The sequence below is a fragment of the Sapajus apella genome, unplaced genomic scaffold (assembly GCF_009761245.1).
Source record: "Sapajus apella isolate SASKATOON/1434 unplaced genomic scaffold, GSC_monkey_1.0 scaffold94, whole genome shotgun sequence".
Taxonomy (NCBI): domain Eukaryota; kingdom Metazoa; phylum Chordata; class Mammalia; order Primates; family Cebidae; genus Sapajus; species Sapajus apella.
Genome location: NW_022437034.1, coordinates 6,015,190 through 6,034,406, shown reverse-complemented (window position 1 = coordinate 6,034,406; position 19,217 = coordinate 6,015,190). Strand labels below are relative to the sequence as shown.

At 46.2% G+C, this 19,217-nt stretch overlaps 1 protein-coding gene across 11 annotated transcripts in view; it reads right to left on the bottom strand.

Annotated features, from left to right (window-relative positions):
- Positions 1–11,726, bottom strand: part of KAT6B (lysine acetyltransferase 6B) — a 205,554-nt gene extending 193,828 nt beyond the window's left edge. For 4 of the 11 annotated variants that reach the window (XM_032256483.1, XM_032256488.1, XM_032256491.1 and 1 more), the window contains exon 1: positions 10,982–11,177. The gene's annotated coding sequence lies outside the window, so the exon portion shown is untranslated. Of the gene's footprint in view, positions 1–9,868; positions 10,449–10,981; positions 11,178–11,295 lie in introns of those variants that run through there. The other 7 variants (XM_032256482.1, XM_032256486.1, XM_032256484.1 and 4 more) reach the window with 6 other exon arrangements.
- Between the last annotated feature and the right edge of the window lie 7,491 nt (positions 11,727–19,217).

Here is a 19,217-nt window from a genome sequence, read left to right as displayed (position 1 = left end):
AAGAGAAGAGAAGAGAAGAGAAGAGAAGAGAGAGAAAAGAGAAAAGAGAAAAGAAAAGAAAAGAAAAAAGAAAAGAAATAACAAAGCATTGTTTGGCAGTTCCTCAAAAAGTTAAACAAAGAATTACCATATGGTTCTGTGATTCCATTTCTAGGTATAGACTCACAAGAATTGAAAGCAGATATTAAAATAAGTACACATACACTCATGTTTATAACAATACTATTCACAATATAACAATACCATTCACAATAGCCAAAAGGTATAAACTGCCCAAATGTCCATCAACAGATGAACAGATAAACAAAATGTGGTACATCCATACCCTGGAATACTATACAAGTATAAAAATCAATGAAGCTTTGATACATGCTACTACAATGTAGACTGACCTCAAAAATGTTATGTTGTGAAAAATTCCAGACACAAAGGCAACACATCATATAATTTCATTCATATGAAACATGGGGTCTCAGGGGCATAGCTAGAAAACTGCTGATTGGGTAAGGGTTTTTTTTGTTTTGTTTTGTTTTGAGATGTAATCCCATTCTGTCACCTAGGCTGGAGTGCAGTGGCGCAATCTCAACTTACTGCAACCTCTGCCTTCTGGGTTCAAGAGATTCTCCTGCCTCAGCCTCCCAAATAGCTGAGACTACAGGTGCCCACCACCACATCCGGCTAATTTTTGTATTTTTAGTAGAGATGGGGTTTCTACTAAAGGCTTGTCTTGAACTCTTCACCTCACGATCTGCCCACCCCAGCCTTCCAAAGTGCTAGGATTACAGGCATGAGCCACCGCACCCAGCCTGGGTAAAAGGTTTTATTTGGGATCAATGGAAATGTTTTGGAACTTGATAGTGGCAGTGGTGACACAACACTGAATGTACTAAAAGCTACTGATTTGTTCACTTTTTAATGTTTTTTTCATTTTATGTTATATGAGGTTCACCTCAATAACCTGTGTTTAAAAAAAAAAATAGAAATAACAAAGCACTAAACTATAATATCAACTATTTCCTGACACCTATTGTGGGCCAGGTATTTTACATAGATTATCAGTAAACCTTAAAACAATCCTGTAAGGTAGCATTGTTGCTCCATTTTACAAAAGGAAAACAGGCTTGACTTAAGATCTCAGAGTCATTAAGTCATGAAGCGTTTTCATTTAGATGCCAAAGCCTAAACACTTTCTGTCTCTTCAGTGGTTTTCAGACTAGGCTCTTTGGATCACTTGTGAGGAATTACCTCGGGTATTACCTGCAGGTACCCCTTATGAGTTAAACTTTGGGCCATCACAGCACCTTAAACCCAACAGTGCAGCTCCACTTTAACTGTTTTACATATACTGGTCTTCCCCATAAGATTGGCTTTAAAGAAAGTGTTCCACTGATTACAGAAGGAAGAAGTCTGGAAACAACTGTGACTATACCACCTTGCTGAAATCATGTGGAGGATGGATGGAACATCTCTTGGATGGATGGGACTGAATGTGGACCTTGAAAGACAATGCTGAGCCTGGATAAGTGCCCCTCCCTTGGCTCAAATTCAAATCCTCCATGGCCCCATGCAAACAACTTCTCAAAAGCCCTAACATCTCTGTCTAACAGGAAGCTTTTTTAAGCTTTTTTACTGTTTTGACATTCATTTCTCACTTCGTATTATGCTTACTTGTGTATTAATCTTGTCACCCCTACTACACTGTAAAATTCTTTTTTTCTTTTTGTTTCTTTTTTTTTTTTTGCGATGGGGTTTCACCATGTTGGCCAGGTTGGTCTTGAACTGCTGACTTCAGGTGATCCGCCCACCTTGGCCTCCCAAAGTGCTAGGATTATAAGTGTGAGCCACCACGCCCACTTATAAAGAATTTTACACTGTAAAATTCTTAAGAACAGGATTCCTGCTTGAGTCATCTTTGAACACCCTAAGATTCCCAAGACCACAACTTTATCATAAGAGGGGTTCAATGCCTATTTGCTCAATAAATGTACCAGGGAATGAATGAAGGAAATCAAAGTGAAAGAACAGAGGCTAAGAATGAGCTGTTGCCCGGGCACGGTGGCACACGCCTGTAATCCCAGCACTTTGGGAGGCTGAGGCAGGCAGATCACAGGGTCAGGAGATCGAGACCATCCTGGCCAATGCAGTGAAACCCCATCTCTACTAATACACAAAAAATTAGCTGGGCATGGTGGTGCATGCCTATAATCCCAGCTACTTGGGAGGCTGAGGCAGGAGAATTGCTGTACCCAGGAGGTGGATGGAAGGTGCAGTAGCCAAGATTGTGCCACTGCACTCTAGCCTGGCGACAGAGCAAGATGTCGTCTCAAAAAAAAAAGAATGAGCTATCAAACAAAAGGGACAACAAGTCCATGTGCCTGACTAGAACAGATAAATGCTGAAGAGGGATAAAGAAATTAAGTTGGGCCAGGCACAGTGGCTCATGCCTCTAATCTCAGCACTTGGGGAGGCCGAGGCAGGAGAACTGCTGAAGGCCAGGAGTTCGAGACAAGCTAGGCAACACTGTAAGACCCCCATCTCTACAAAAGTAAAAAATTAGCTGGGTGTGGTGGTATACACCTGTAGACACAGCTACTCAGGAGAATGGGACAAGAGGATGTGACAGATGAATAGGAAGTCATTGCAGAGGCAGCTGACACCATAATGTACAATGAAGGGTATGCACACACACACACACACACACACACACAAAACCCTGTTGAATGTCTGAATCACTCTGGCAATAATATCCATCTACTCTGGAGAGAAAGGTGATTGAAAGAAAAAATAAAAGCAACCAGTATTTCATCTCTCCAAACATCAATCTTGTTCAACTTATATTTATGAGCCTAACTCAGCAGCAAGCCCAGAGCAGGCACTCAATAAAACGTTAGTTGAACTGAATATTTAATTCCCCATCTTTTTAGAGTAACACTAAGTTCTTTCCCACTACTCATTAACACAGAGAATTTTCAATTCATAAGCTAATAATGTTTTCCAAGGATTTCTAAGAAGCTAAATCACCATTAAAATTATTATTTCAACTAATACATATTATATTAATTGGAAGTTTAATTTTTTCACGTCATGCTTTCCTAGTTGACAATATCCTTGTTATGTCATTAAACCGTAATTGTGTAAATGTGCTTCAACAAACAATAACTGAACCATCAATAAACTATTATGGCTTCCATAATCCCTAGCAAAGATTAGTTTCAACATCATCATCATAAATTAGTAGAGACATGTCCCAAATCTCCTGGTGAAAGCCATGAATTAGGTTTGCATAGTCATCCCTGCATTTAAGTGCTCAATAGTTTCAGTCTCTAAAATTTAATCACACTGTCAGGAACCTCACAGGAAATCTGATCCCTTGTAAAACAGAGGAATTTAGAGACAAGATGAAAAGTCATTTGAAGTCATCAGGCCTTTGGAGCCAGGATACACTGATTAGTATGATGATATTATAACTAAGCACTTTCACTTAAGAAATAATCAACTAAATTTAGAGTGCCTTTTTTTAGCATTTAAAACCTCTTATCCAATCCTAGATTTCTCCCTAATTACAAATTAGCTTTTGTTGGTTTTTGATGACAAAGACTGAGAATAATGTATTAAGAAAAAAACTTTTTTTTTTTTTTATTTTAAATAGAGATACAAGGCCAGGCATAGCGGCTCACGCCTGTAATCCCAGCACTTTAGGGGGCCAAGGCAGGTGGATCACCTGAGGTCAGCAGTTTGAGACCAGCCTGACCAACATGGTGAAGCCTCATCTCTATTAAACACAAAAAATTAGCCAGGCATGGTGGCGTATACCTGTAATCTCAGCTATTTGGGAGGCTGAGGCAGGAGAATTGCTTGAACCCAGGAGACAGAGGTTACAGTGAACCAAGATTACGCCATTGCACTCCAGTCTGGGCAACAAGGGCAAAACTCGGTCTCAAATAAACAAATAAATAAATAAACTTTTTAAGAACCAGTGATACAAAAAACTAACTAACTAAATAAAAATAGACGCAGGGTTTCACCATGTTGCCCAGGTATGTCTTGAACTCCTGGGCTCAAGGGATCCTTTCACTGTAGCCTCCCAAAATAGCAGGATTACAAGCATGAGCCACTGCACCTGGCTGAGAAAAATCTGACATCTTAACTTTTTTTTGAGACAGGGTCTCATTCTGTCTCCCAGGCTGGAATGCGGTGGCGCAATCTCAGCTCACTGCAACCTTCGCCTCCCAGGTTCAAGTGATTCTCCTTCCTCAGCCTCCCCAGTAGCTGGGATTACAGGAACATGCCACCACGCCCAGCTAATTTGTTGTATTTTCAGTAGAGACAAGGTTTCACCATGTTGACCAGGCTGGTCTCAAACTCCTGGCCTCAAGTAATCCACCTGCCTTGGCCTCCCAAAGCGCCAGAATTACAGGCATGAGCCACTGCCTGGCGACATCTTAACTTTTTAAAAATTCTTCTGAAAAGATAGATGATTCCAGGATTCACTATTAACTGTATTACACATGTCTTCTGACCAGATATCCAGATACCCTGAAAAATTCAGGTTCCTCTTTGAGAATCTCATGAATTATAATATTCTAGCTCTACTCTAAAAAATAAGCACATGTACCTACCTACACTGGCATACATTTTCAAGGGTTAACAGACCCTCTGTCATCCATCCATGTACCACTTAAGGTCGACTGGCTATAGAGAGAAAGGTATTTTATCCAATTTCACAATAGTTAGCTTTGTGTGCTTTAGTTAAGGCACGTTACATTAAGAGGAAGAAAGTTATTCTTTTTGGTTTTGAATATTATCAAAAAACAGGTTTCTGACATTTTATTCAACAAGTAGGTGTGCTGTGATGGGAAGTATCAGAGAGTCAGCGATCCAGTCCCCACTCTGCTAGCTACCCAGGCTAGCAGATATTGGATGTGTTACTAAATCAATATAAGTCTCCGTTTTCTCTTCTGTAAAAATGAGAATACTACTCTGTTTTACAGAACTGTTAAGAGGAATCACTGAGATAACAAATATGGAAGAAGCAAGGATGGTGGCAGACACATAACAGGAACACAATAAAATGCTAGCTCATAAAAAGGAAAAGGGCAATACAGTCAGCTGGAGACCTGTAAAATCTAATCTGGCTGAACTTCTGTCTGTATGACCATTTTCTCCTAAGAGACAGGAGAAGTCAGCACCTGGCTCTTAGTTACAGCCACAGAGAAGTAAAAATTCAAGACAGAGAATAGAAAAAAGTGAAGGAAAGCACAAATAGAGTCGTAATGGTGAGGTTGGGGTCCAGAAGAGTGCATTTTACTCAGTTATACACTGTTTAAGGTCAACAAAGCTTTTTAAAGATAATACTGCATAGGAGACTATCTTCTTGACCTTAGGGTAGGAAAAGTCTTAAAACAAGGTACAAAAGGCACTAACCATAAAGACCAATAAATTTGACTCCATTAAAATTAAGAACTTCTGTTCATTAAAAGACACCATATAGAGAGTGAAAAGGCAAGCCACAATATTTGCAACATACACTCACGACAAAGGACTTGTATTCACAGTAAATAAAGAACTTCTAAATAGCAATAAAAGATACAAGGCCCAATTTTTAAAAGCAGGGTGGGAAAGACTTGAACAGAACTTTATAAATGAGGCTATCTGGCTGCATGATGGCTCACAACTGTAATCCCAGCACTTTGGGAGGCCAAGGTGGGCAGATCACAAGGTCAGGAGGAGTTCGAGACCAGCCTGACCAACATGGTGAAACCCCATCTCTAGTAAAAATACAAAAATTAGCTGGGTGTGGTGGTGCACACCTGTAATCCCAGCTACTCAGGAAGCTGAGGTAGGAGAATCGCTTGAACCCAGGAGATGGAGGTTGCAGTGAGCCAAGATCATGCAACTGCATTCCAGCCTGGGTGACAAAGCGAGACTGTGTCTCAAAAAAAAAAAAAAAGAAAGAAAGAAAAAAGAAAGAAAGAAATGAGACTATCTAAATAGCTAAAAAAATATATGAAGAGCTGTGCAATCTGATTACTTATCAAGTAAATGCAAAATTTACCATATTGGTTAAAATTTTAAAAGCTAAAAAGGCTGAGGTTGGAGAAGGTGAGAAGCAAGGGAGCTCATATATTGCTGGAGGTAGTGTAACATGATACAATACTTTAGAAGAGTTTGGTACTTAGTAAAGATGAAGAGACAAGCATACCTTATGACTAGGGTAACCATACAATTTATCATCTAAACCTAGATACTTCTGAAAACTAAAAGTGTTACAGTTACACTGGGAAAATTAACAAAAACCAGGATAAATGGTCACCCTAGCTATAAACCGGCAATTTCATTCCTAGGTGTATACCTTAGAGAAACTTGTGCACATGGGCACCAGATGACAGGTATAGGAATGCTCATAGCTTTGTTTTCAATTGCCCCAAACTTGAAACAACTCAAATATTCAGCAACGATGGAACGGATGTTACAAAAATTGTGGTGTATTCTCTTTCTGGGGTCTGCCAGAAGACAGGTATCAGTAGATCATGGGAGTCCTATTAAAAGGTGCTTAAGGGTGCTTTGGAAATGTAAATTAAGGCATTACAGGGAAGAAATATTCCATCACCCCACTTCTCCCATCCATGCCTCATTTACCCCTCTGCAACAAAGACTGATTACTACAGCTCACACATCCCTACTTACTTAAACTATACTTACGTAAAACTATTTCTTTAGGCCAGGCACGGTGGCTCACACCTGTAATCCTAGCACTCTGGGAAACTGAGGTGGGTGGATCACCTGAGGTCAGGAGTTTGAGACCAGTCTGGGCAGCATGGCTAAAAATACAAAAATCAGCTGGACACATGGCTGTAATCCCAGCTACTTGGGAGGCTGAGGCAGGAGAATCACTTGAACCTGGGAGGTAGAGGCTGCAGTGAGCTGAGATAGTGCCACTGCTCTCCAGCCTGGGCAACAGGGCAAGACTCTGTCTCAAAAAAAAAAATAAAAAAAGAAAGAAAGAAACTATTTCCTTTTCTCTCCCTCTCTTTTTTTTTTCTTTTTCACCCTCTCAACCCAGCTTTTCCCGACTCTGGGAAGAACCAGGAAGAGAAGGCCTCCTTTTCCTTTTTTTTTTAATCAAGACGGGGTTTCACCGTATTGGTCAGGCTGGTCTCAAACTCCTAACCTCAGGTGATCTGCCCACTTCAGCCTCCCAAAGTAAGTGCTGGGATTACAGGCGTGAGCCACCGCACCTGGCGCCTCCTTTTCTCTCAATACAAATGTAGGCATGTGTAGGCACGTGGAAAACTGAAAGTACACTGTAGAGAACTAGGAGACTGAAAGCCAGATCACTAAGTTTCCTCTTTTATTAATTAGTATGTGAACGTCCACGAGAGCTGCTGAAGCACATTAAAACTATCATACTTTCTCGTCTACTTTCCAATACTCATCCTGTTTACCTTTCATTCATGCTATGCCTCACATCTGACAGTTTCCACCTGATCTTCATTCACAAGCAGTGTGTGAAATAAACACATGCTATGATAGCAATGACATAATATCCACTCTACTCAGAAGCCTACGTGTGGCTAGTAAGCAAAACTTCCTCTGCCGACCATGTTATTATCAGCCATTCCCTAAATTCCTCCTTTAATGTTAAAATCTTCTCTGTCTCTACCTTTTCTTTTTTTTTTTTTAAACCATCTCTTCACCTCCCCAACATTTAACTCTCAGTAGAAGTTCTCAGGAAAGAAGAAACGTGTATTATCCTTTCCTTATTAAAAACATAAAATACTGCCCAAATTCATTTTGATAAATATGTAAAGAACTTATGACTAAGAAAAGAATAGAGTGTTTTATTTCCAGGCTATGCCAGAAAATCTAGGGTATACAATTAAGACAGGAAGAATGCACTTAAAAAGTAAATAAATAAAAAATAAAAGGCCAGGTGCGGTGGCTCATGTCTGTAATCCCAGCCCTTTGTGAGGCCGAGGTAGGCGGATCACAAGGTCAAGAGACCAAGACCATACTGGCCAACATGGTGAAACCCTGTCTTTACTAAAAATACAAAAATTAGCTGGGCATGGTTGCGCATGCCTATAGTCCCAGCTACTTGGGAGACTGAGACAGGAGAATCGCTTGAATCTGGGAGGCAGAGGTTGCAGTGAGCTGAGATCGTGCCACCGCACTCCAGCCTGGCAACAGGGCGAAACTCCGTCTCCCTGTCCCAAAAAAAAAAACTCTCTTGGAGCTCCACATAACTAAGACTATTCAAACACAACTAATTCCCATTTGCTACTTCCACCTTCTGTTGCATATAGGATGTGTCTTCATATGCTCTACCCTGAATTTCCTTGGTACCTCCAGCCCCAAACATACTTGGTTCATTGGTCTTCACTTCCTGTTTCCTAAATCTGTAATTCTTTATCACTACCTCTTCACAACTTCTAATACTCTCTTTAACACGTCCCATCACCTTCTATCAATAACAGCTTAAACTCTTTCACAAGGCATAGGATACCATTTGTAATCTAACCCCTCCTCTGCCTTTGTCTGGTCATCTCCCACAACTCCCTGTACTCTGCCCATAGCAAAGTACCAGGAAATTCAAAACTATGCAAAATGTCCTATCCCAAGGTATGATGCGTCTCTCTTCCTGGGATACCCGGCTGCCCACACACTCCCTTGAAGACTCCAGATCAAGTTTAACATAATAAATCCAGCCTATCATGGGTCACCGTGGCTCAACCTGTAATCCGAACACTCAGGTAGGCAGATGTGGGCAGATCACTTGAGCCCAGGAGTTCGAGAGCAGCCTGGTCAACATAAGGAGACCCCTTTCTCATTTTTATAAAAAATAAATAAATCCAGCCTATCAAACAACTTGTCTCCCAAACTAACACCTTTCTTTGCCTCATCCTCACCCCTGGCGCAGTCCACCAAATCACATTCACCCAAAATTACTGTACAGCCCCACCCACTTTCTTCACACCTGCCGATTTGCCCACCCCTCCCAATCCCTTGTCCCCAAGAGACTTTCTGCCACAGATGTATTTTGCAAATTCTAAGCGGCCTCCCTCCCCACCCTTCACATTGAAGTCTGCTCTGCTGTCTTCGCATCGTCTTTCAGAAACTCTCCCAACATAACCATCCCATCCTTCCATGTTTTAAAAAATACTTCATATCCCAAAGCTATCAAATCTCCTTCTTATTCCAACATACCAATCCACCCAGACACCTCTTTCCCATCACTGCAATCGTACTTGCTCCTCACATGGGTCAATGCTTCCCCCAACCCAACACTCTGCACTGCTTCCTCAACTCTACTCCACATCCACCACACCCAACCCCCCTATTCGGTCCCCAGAAAACTGCAATCTCGCCTTCGGCATCATCTCACCTGCCCTCACACACTCCTCGGTCCGCCTTCCACTTCTCTCAAATTGCAACCCTCCCTAACTCTCCCTCTGCACCTGCTTCTACACCTCCAGCTTCCCCTCCCACTCACCCCTCACTAGTCTTCCTCACACCCTCGCAGGCCCCCCCACCGCTCCTACCAGTTCACTCCCACTCAGAAATTCCCTCTCGGCCCCCGCCTTCCGACTCCCCGAACCCCCCCCCCCCCCATCTCGCCCCCCCCCCCTCCGCCCTCGAGCCCCGCCCCTTGCCCTAGAGGCCCTGCCGAGGGGCGGGGTCTGTCCCTCCTCCCCTTTCCCCCGCCCCCTACCGTCACGCTCAGGGGCAGCCTGACCCCGAGCGGCCCCGCGGTGACCCTCGCGCAGAGGCCTGTGGGAGGGGCGTCGTAAGCCCCTGATTCCCCCCGTCTATTCCCCCCTCCCGCTCAGTCTCCTCCCCTTGGGAACGCGCGGGGTGGGTGACAGACCTGGCCGCGCGCCACCGCCACCGCGCCTGCCGGGGGCGCTGCCGCTGCCTAAGAAAGAAGCCGCGGCTGCCGCCTGGAGGAGGTGCCGTCGCCTCCGCCACCGCTGCCGCCGCCGCCAGGGGTAGGAGCTAAGCCGCCGCCATTTTGTGTCCCCCTGTTGTTGTCGTTGACATGAATCCGACATGACACTGATTACAGCCCAATGGAGTCTCATTAAACCCGAGCCGCGGCCCCGCCCCGGCGCTGCTCCATTGGAGGAGACCAAAGATACTTAAGGCCACCCGTTGGCCTACGGGTCTATCCGTCACCCACTCACTAACCACTCTGCAGCCCATTGGGGCAGGTTCCTGCCGGTCATCTCGCTTCCACATAGACACACCCCCTCGACCCATCATCCCCACCTCCGGCACCACCCCGGGGGAGGGTCCACTGCCAGTACCAATCAACAGACCGCTGGGTCCGCCTCTTCCGGGCACCTATTGGTCCAGCCCTTTTTCTCTCTCCTAGATACCGCGCCACCTCTACTTCCACCTACCCGCCCCCTCCACCTCTAGGAAAGGATTGGGTCTACTCGCAGCAGAGGAGCTTGGCCTTATTGGCTACAGACGACGTCAATCAGGAGGCCTTGTCCCTCTCCCCTCCCCCACTCAACCCCAAACCCCCTAGCCCGCAGCTAAAGTTTGTGTGAGAGCTGATCGCTGGCGGCGGCCGCAGGATTTAGGGGTGGGCGCGGGCGGGCGCGCGCGCGGGCGGGCACGCGAAGTTAAAATTCGAGGTTCTCAGTCGCCAGCTCCTTCGGTGGAGTGCGCGGACGGGCGCGCCGCCCGGAGCGTTCCATCCCGCCCCCTCCTCCACCCTCTCTCCCGTCCTGTCCCGGGCGACTACTCGCCCGCCCCCTGGCTCGCATCCTTCCCCCCCCAACACACCCCTACCCTGCCAGCCCCAGGCCGGGTGCAGGCAGAACGATGTCGCTGCAACCTCCTCGCCATCCCATGCCGCGGGGGAGCAAGCCCCTACCCGCCGGGTGTGCACCCCCCGGCTCCACACTCGCCCGTGTCTGCAAGCACGTGCACCGTTCGCCGCTGCCTCCGGCCACCCCGGTTCCCGGCTAACCTCGCCTGCAGCCCGGCCAATCGCTCGCTGCCCTTTGTTGCTGCAGCCTGGGTCTCCCCGCTGCCTTCCTCAGCCTCCGCCTCGTCCTTTGCCAGCCGCCCGGGTCCGCAGCGCCGCGCTCCCCCCGCCCGGGACCCACCGCCGCCGCCTCCTTCTCCTCCTCCGCCTCCTCCTCCTCGGCTCCGGGCTGCAGCGCACAGAGCCCGAGGCAGCGCCGCCCAGCCCCGCTCCCCCCGCGCCGCCCGCCAGCCCGCCCGGCCTGGCCGGGGGCGCAGCCCGGACCCCGCCCGCCCCAGTCTCCGCCCCGGGGGTACCTGCCTCCGCCCCGGGGGTCTCCTCTCGCCGCCCTCGGGGGAGGGCGGGGACGCTGGTGTCCGCGGGAGGATGGGGACGCCTGGGCCGTTTGGGGAGGGGAGTGTGCCCGCCGGGGCTGGGACTGAGGTGCCGTCCTCGCCAATGCGCCCCCCCTCCCGTCGCTGTGGGCCCCAAACTTCGTCCTTCGCCCGGGCCTTGCGCCCTCGGGCGATCGCGGCAGTTTTGGGGTGGGGGACGCCTTGGGAGCTGTGTCTACCCTGATAGGGAGGAAGAGGGAGCAGTGACATTCAGCGACTGCGGACAGGGCACGGCGGCGGCATCCTTGGGTGGGAGTGGGGATGTCAGACGCGGGCTGGAGGGGGAAGCTGCCCCTCAGGATGCCCTCTCCCTGCCTGCTTGAGAAGCTGGCGAGCCCAGCCGCGTTCTGGGTGCTTTCTTGGGCGGTGCAGGCGGATGGCAGAGGTGCTGAGGCGGGAGGGGGGCGGGGAAGACCGCTGGGGGGCCCTTCCCCCCTCTCCTTTAGCCAGCGCTCTAAGGAAGGCTGATGGCGAAGTTCGGTTTTCCAGGCTTCCCCTGGGCCCCCCGAGTTCCTGAGGCCCACTTGAGGGAGGCTGGGGGCTCCTCTGGCCGCCTAGGCGAGGCCACTCTGACGCTGCCCACATGCCTCCCAGAGCTCTCTGGACTCTGAAGAGAGCGCCCCTGGTTCTTTCCGAAGGTGAATGGGATGCTGGCAGAGGAGACTTCAGAAAATGGGAAAGGTGGGCTTGAGAAATGGCTCCTAGAGAGTTTGAGCACGAAGTTTCCCTTCCCAGGCGCCATTTCTTTGAGAGGGGGAGGAGAACTATGGCTTCGCAAAAGAACCAAATTTAAGTCATGGTGGCCTGGGTGGAAAACCACCTGTTGCCTGACGTCTGTCCCTGGAGTCAGGGCTGTCTTGGGTCCGGACAGGTCGATGCAGGGTACCACGGAGGGGAGACCCCATTGATTCCCGCCCTGGTTGACTCCTGCAGCCTCATGCCACTGACACTGCCGCGGCATCTTCACCTCCCCATTAGAAACCACTGTACATCTAGGTGGGCACTTTGTTAGGACAACTTATCTCCGTCCTTATCTCAGACAAAACAAGCAGCACACGCAGCCCTGTCTTCAAATGCAGACCACAACACACGCTTTATTTTTTAAAGATGGTCTGCTGCTTTGGGGTGTGAGCTCCCTCTCCTCCTGTGCTCCTTGGCAGCAAGGTGAGAAAGGAACTTAGACAAAGGGCACAGAGTTGGATGAAAGGATAGAGAAAGGGCGAGGGGGAGCAGAAGAGTTGTAATGCTACACTACAAACTGTCACCGGTTCCATTATAAACCGCTTTTATAGGTGTTTTATTACTTAGTTGTTAGTTTTTAAAACACAAACCTCTTTAGATTAAATCTTGGCATTCACAGGCTCAGCCCAGGGAAACAAAACACAGAGAAAACTCTGGCCATCCGCTTGGCTACTTTTGAGTTACATTACCGATAAAACAAACAGCAGGTTGGGTTTCCTCAGACTCTGTCCCAGCCTCTTTTATTTCGTATCTTCAGTAGCTTGCTGAAGATGAATTTTTACAGACCAATAGTTCATAATTCAGTCTAGTTCATTTAGGTGTTTCGAGAAGAAGGACATTTATAAGGTGTGCTTTTTTATAATGCAGGTGCTGGGATTTTTGTTCTCCAAGAAGTTACTAAATAAACTTAAGAATCCTGGCCCACTCTTTATTTAGACTTTTCGTTCTATTTTGTTTTTCTTATGATCTGCCCAGATGCACTTTATTTTGTAAATTACATTTGCGGCCCTCAGACTGCATTTTATCTCAAGCAATAAAAATAAACCATGCCTTAATTAAAAACAAGTTTGAAAACCCCAAATCTGTACACTCAAACTAAAATACGTTAAAAGAAAAAAAAAGCAGCTAAAGACAATAAAAGCCGAAAAGTCCACATTTAAGATGCCTTCAGCCAATGAATTGTCGGTGATTTATGAGCAGCCAACACTCACTGTCACTTGTGTATTATTCCACAAGGATCTCCAGTGCCTCAACAAGTGAAGAGACACCTTAGAGAGAAATGGGCTATGTTTGCCTAAACTTGTGCTCTTGTAATCCCAGGAGCTCAGGAATACAGAATAGAGAAATGTCTTCATTCAACATCTTGATATGTTTCTTGAGATTCTGTTCTTAGCAAGCATAGTTCTGTAACAGGGGTGTGGCAAGGAATCCATAGCTTTCCCTTTGATACTCTCCTCTAAAGTTACTTGTCCTTTGAGAAAACTTCAGGTAAGTGAGACTGGAAAGGATAATAGAGACACAGCCAGAGATACTGAATGCTTACTCCTAAACCGTTCTCTTATCTGTGGTATCTCAGGTGAGCTACATAGCTAAATTAAGAAATTAACCTAGAAATAGCCTGAATTGAAAACCAAGCATGGTGTAAATTTTGCAAGCCCACTGGGCTGGAGGATTATGAATGGAGAAGCTTATCTGACCTGCCCCCTACCACCTCAAAACAGCTGCCAACCACCACCACAAACCAGAGCCATAGACTAGTTACACTGCTCCATGCAATCTACAGATCACTGGAATCAGAATGATCTGGAAATGAGTGTTTGAAAGACAGGTTCTTTGGCCCAACCCCAGAGATTCTGATTCAGTAGGTCTGAAGTGTGTCTCCCAAAAATGTATTTTTAGCTTATGACTAGTCTTGAAGCTTACAATCACTAAATTTGAGAACCACTGGCCTAGCTAAATTCTCTTCTTCCCCAACCAAGGAAGTTACTTCTGTGAGTGTCTTAGCCAGAAGGTTATAGTACCTAGTACTGAGCTGATTCCATGGTCTGACCTTTTTGTCCTTGAGTTCTGAACGAGAATAATACAGTGCAGAGGAGTTGCAGGAGCCTATGGGAACCCAGATGGTTTGATCTTTTGGGTTTGTTTACTTGCTCTGAGGCAAGTCAGACAAACAGCCTGATAAGAGGTACCACATTCACAGAGGTACTACCAAGTCCTTCTAAAGGAAATTGGGTAAGGAGGCACAGGCAGGGACCCTGAATTTATTTGTCCAGGGTCCAGCCCATTGTGAATTCTATTTACATCAATTAGTCACTAAAAAAACATTGATCTATACCTCCCTTCCAACTGCCACATGGAATCCTCTCCCTTCATTGACTGGAAACTGACCCCACAAGGTCACAATGTCTGGTTACTTCAATCAAGGGCAGAGAGGATAAGGGACGATCAGTCAAAGCATTAAACTGGTTAGCAAATTCTAGCTATAGCTGCCTTTATGAACAGCTGGGGTTATCTCAAATACCAGTATTCTGAACCCACATTTAATTTGTACATTCCTGCTTTAAAACCTTTAATGTCTTTTAAATGCATTCTGGACCAAGTCTAAACCCATTAGTCGTCTAGGGGTATGCATATCTGTACCTCACCAGTATCTCATCTCCAGCTTCCCTGAGCCTGCCACTTGTCTGTGCCCAGCACACCCTGTCCTCACTGCCATGCCCTCACTCCCTGTCTTATCTGATAAAGACCTTGACTAAGGCCTCCTCCAAATTCTTGCTTGGCTGCTGCCTCCTCTGTGAAGTTTTCCTGGTCTTTGCAGGTAGCCCACAGGTCTGAGAGCATGGCTCCACTCCAGCACTGGCGCTCATTAAGTGCTTAGCTAATATTTGTTAAATTATGGAATAAATAAAAGCATTTACCCTACTCTGTTGTCATATTTTACCTGTTTTCCTAATTAGCTTTTCTACTGCATGGACCAGCTTTATTCATCTGTGTAACTGCCGTAGTGCCGTAGAAGCTGCTTAATGAAGACACACCATTCATACCTGTGGTTTGCCTCCCTGGACACACATAAAAATCACCTGAGGAGCTCTTGAACCAGCCTAGAGCCTAAGTCCTGCCTGAGGCCAATTAAATTAGAATATCTGGGGAGAGGGGCCCTTCATCAGCATTTTTCCAAAGCACCCTGTGCAGTCAGTGTGAACAACTATTGATTTCTTTCTTATTTATTTATTTATTTATTTAAGACAGGGTCTTGTTCCCATTGCCCATGCTGGAGTGCAATGGCATGATCATGGCTCACTGAAGCCTTAACTTCCCAGGCTCAGGCATTCCTCCCACCTCAGCCTCCCGGTTAGCTGGGACTACAGGAGTATGCCACCACCCCTGCCTAATTTTTTGTATTTTTAATAGAGATGGGGTTTCACCATGTTGCCAGGCTGATCTTGAACTCCTGGCCTCAAGTGAGAGATTTTGAGGAAGACAGAAGAGTGGTAAGAGATTGTAGAATTAGTTAAAGATTGCTGAAGAACAAAGTTCTCCGGGATCTTTTGGTTTTTGTTTTGAGACTCAAAGGTGAAGTGGCCTTTCACTAATCATCATAGTGATTAGTGATGTCCAAATAGTATTAATAAAGACCATTTTTAGCACCAGACTATACCAAAGAAAATTTGACAGGGTATGGTGGCTCACACCTGTAATCCCAGTGCTTTTGGGAGGCTGAAGTGGGAGGATGGCTAGAGGCTGGGAGTTTGACACCAGCCTGGGCAAGACAGCCAGACCCCCATGTCCACAAAAAAATTAAGTATTAGCCAAACATGATGACACACATCCGTAGTCCCAGCTACTTGGGAGGCTGAGGTGGAAGGATCACTTGAGCCCAGGATTTGGAGGCTGCAGTGAGTTATGACTGCATCACTGCACTCCAGCCTGGATGACAGAGTAGAACTCTGTCTCTAAAAAATGAAATAAAATAAAATTTGAACCACCCCAGTGCTTAACTTTGTGATTCACAGTCTTTTTTTTTTTTTTTTTTTAGATGGAGTTTCCCTCTTGTTTCCCAGGCAGGAGTGCAATGCCGCGATCTCGGCTCACCGCAAACTCTACCTCCCAGGTTCAAGCGATTCTTCCACCTCAGCCTCCTGAGTAGCTGGGATTACAAGCATGTGCCACCATGTCTGGCTACTTTTTTAATTTTTATTTTTAGTAGAGACAGGGTTTCTCATATTGGTCAGGCTGGTCTCGAACTCCCAACCTCAGGTGATCCACCTGCCTTGGTGTCCCAAAGTGCTGGGATTACAGGCATGAGCCACCGCGCCCAGCTTCACAGTCTTTTGGATTTTGTAGGACAGTTACACTTCAAAAAGAATTTGAGTAAACTGACAGTTGCTAACTTTTAATTTTGATAAGAACTTTTTTTTTTTTTTTTTTTTTTTGAGACAAAATCTCGCTTCTGTGCTCTTGTTCCCCAGGCTGGAGTGCAATGGCAATCTCCACTCACTGCAACCTCTGCCTCCTGGGTTCAACTGATTCCTGCCTCAGCCTCTCTAGCTGGGATTACAGGCACTTGCCACTACAACTGGCTAATTTTTGTATTTTTAGTAGAGACAGGGTTTCACCATGTTGGCTAGGCTGGTCTCAAACTCCTGACTTTAGGTGATCAGCCCGCCTCGGCCTCCCAAAGTGCCAGGATTACAGGCATGAGCCACCATGCCCAGCTAAGAAGGACATTTTTACAAACAACTAATGGCTATCTACTAACTGTATTATTTCATAAAGGACATTTTACCCCCCCAAAATAGTAAAAAGAGCATATTCCCTGAATAAAGGATAGCCCTTCCCATGAAAGACGAGCAGACGACTACAGGCCAGTGCCACCGTGCCTGGCTAATTTTTGTATTTTTAGTAGAGATGGGGTTTCGCCATGTTGCCCAGACTGTATCGAACTCCTGAGCTCAAAGTGATCCGCCTGCCTTGGTCTCCTGAAGTGCTGGATTACAGGTGTAACCCTCTGTGCCCAGCCTCTTTTTCTATTTTCAATACAGAAGGAAAACACACAGCTCAGAGTGCCAGTGGCAAAGGAATGTGGAACAGAGTGCCAAATTAAGAGTAGGATGCTCAGGTTTATTTTTATCCATCTCTGTAACCAAGTAATGTGTGTAAGCCTTGGGCAAATAACTGAGTGCCCTTGTCTTAAAGCTGGGTTTTCTGCGAAGCAGGAAGCCCCATGGACAGCTGTATCCTCAGAGCCTGATACAGTGCCTGATATGTAGTCAGTGCTTAATAAGTAATTGTTGGCCAGGCACAATGGCTCATGCCTGTAAACTCAGCACTTGGGGAGGCCAAGACGGGTGGATCACCTGAGATCAGGAGTTCAAGACCAGCCTGGCCAACACAGTGAATCCCTGTCTCTACTAAAAATGCAAAAATTAGCTGGGTGTGGTGGTGGATACCTGTAATACCAGCTACTCGGGAGGCTGAGGCAGGAGAACACTTGAACCTGGGAGGTGGAGGTTGCAGTAAGCCAAGATCGCACCACTGCACTCCAGCCTGGGCGACAAGAGCGAGACTTCATCTCAAATAAATAAAAAGAGAAGAATTAGTTGTAGGTACTAACACTGAATGATAATATTTTAGCATGTATTCCAGTTTTTTGCCTCAGTTAATATCTCTTTTGTGGCTGAAGGTTGAACTAAATTTTTCAGCTAAGGAAACTAGAATAGTAAAAGTGTAACTTACTAGAACTTACAAGAATGTCAAATCTTCTTGGATAGTTTGCATGAATTATAATCATTTCATATCTGGAAATATTTCAATTTTTCTTTCTTTTTTTTTTTTTTTTTTTTGAGACTGAGTCTTGCTCTGTAGCCCAGGCTGAGTGCAGTGGCATGATCTCAGCTCACTGCAGCCTCTGTCTCCTGGGTTCAAGCAATTCTGCCTCAGCCTCCCAAACTGCTGGGATTACAGTCATGAGCCACCTCGCCCGACCAATTTTTCAGCATAATGGCAGACAGCGGTCCTGAATTTGCCTTTCTCTCTCTCTCTCTCTCTCTCTCTGTCTCTCTCTCCATATATATATGTATGTATATATACAGGGTCTCACTCTATTACCCAGGCTGGAGAGCAGTGGCACAATCTAGGCTGACTCCAACCTCTGCCGCCCAGGTTCAAGCAATTCTCCTGCCTCAGCCTCCCAAGTAGCTGGGACTCCAGGTGTGCACCACCATGCCTGGCTACAAGGTTTCATTATATAACCCAGTCTGGTCTTGAACTCCTGCATTCAAGCGATCTTCCCACCTTGGCCTCCCAAAGTGGCAAGTTCATTATTGAACTTCAAGTTAAAGTTCATCTTTCAAGTTGCCTCCCAAGAAAGGCCAAACCATTTCACCAGCTTGATACTTCTCTGATACCTACTGGTATCAGTGACAAGAGACCGCTTGTAGGAGGACATCACTGATTCACACAACATTATCTTTTTTTCATATATACTTTAAGTTCTGGGGTACATGTGCAGAACGTGCAGGTTTGTTACGTAGGTTTACATATGCCATGGTGGTTTGCTGCATCCATCAACCGGTCATCTACATTAGGTATTTCTTCTAATGCTATCCCCTCCCTATCTCCCCCACCCCAACAGGCCTCGGTGTGTGATGCTCCTCTCCCTGTGTCTATGTGTTCTCATCGTTCAACTCCCACTTGTGAATGAGAACATGCAGTGTTTGGTTTTCTGTTCCTGTTAGTTTGCTGTTTTGTTTGTTTTGTCTTACGTATTTATTTATTTATATTTTGAGACAGAGTCTTACTCTGTTATCCAGGCTGGAATGCAGTGGCATAATCCCAGCTCAGAGCAACCTCCCGCCCCCCCCCCCGGAGTCAAGTGATTCTCCTGCTTCGGCCTACTGAGTAGCTGGAATTACAGGCGCTTGCCACCACACCTGGCTAATTTTTGTGTTTTTAGTAGAGACAGGGTTTCACTATGTTGGCCAGGCTGGTCTTGAACTCCTGACCTCAAGCGATCTGCTCACCTCAGCCTCCCAAAGTCTGGGATTATAGGTGTGAGCCACCGCGCCTGACCTACAACGTTGTCTATAAATTGCTTCAGGGTT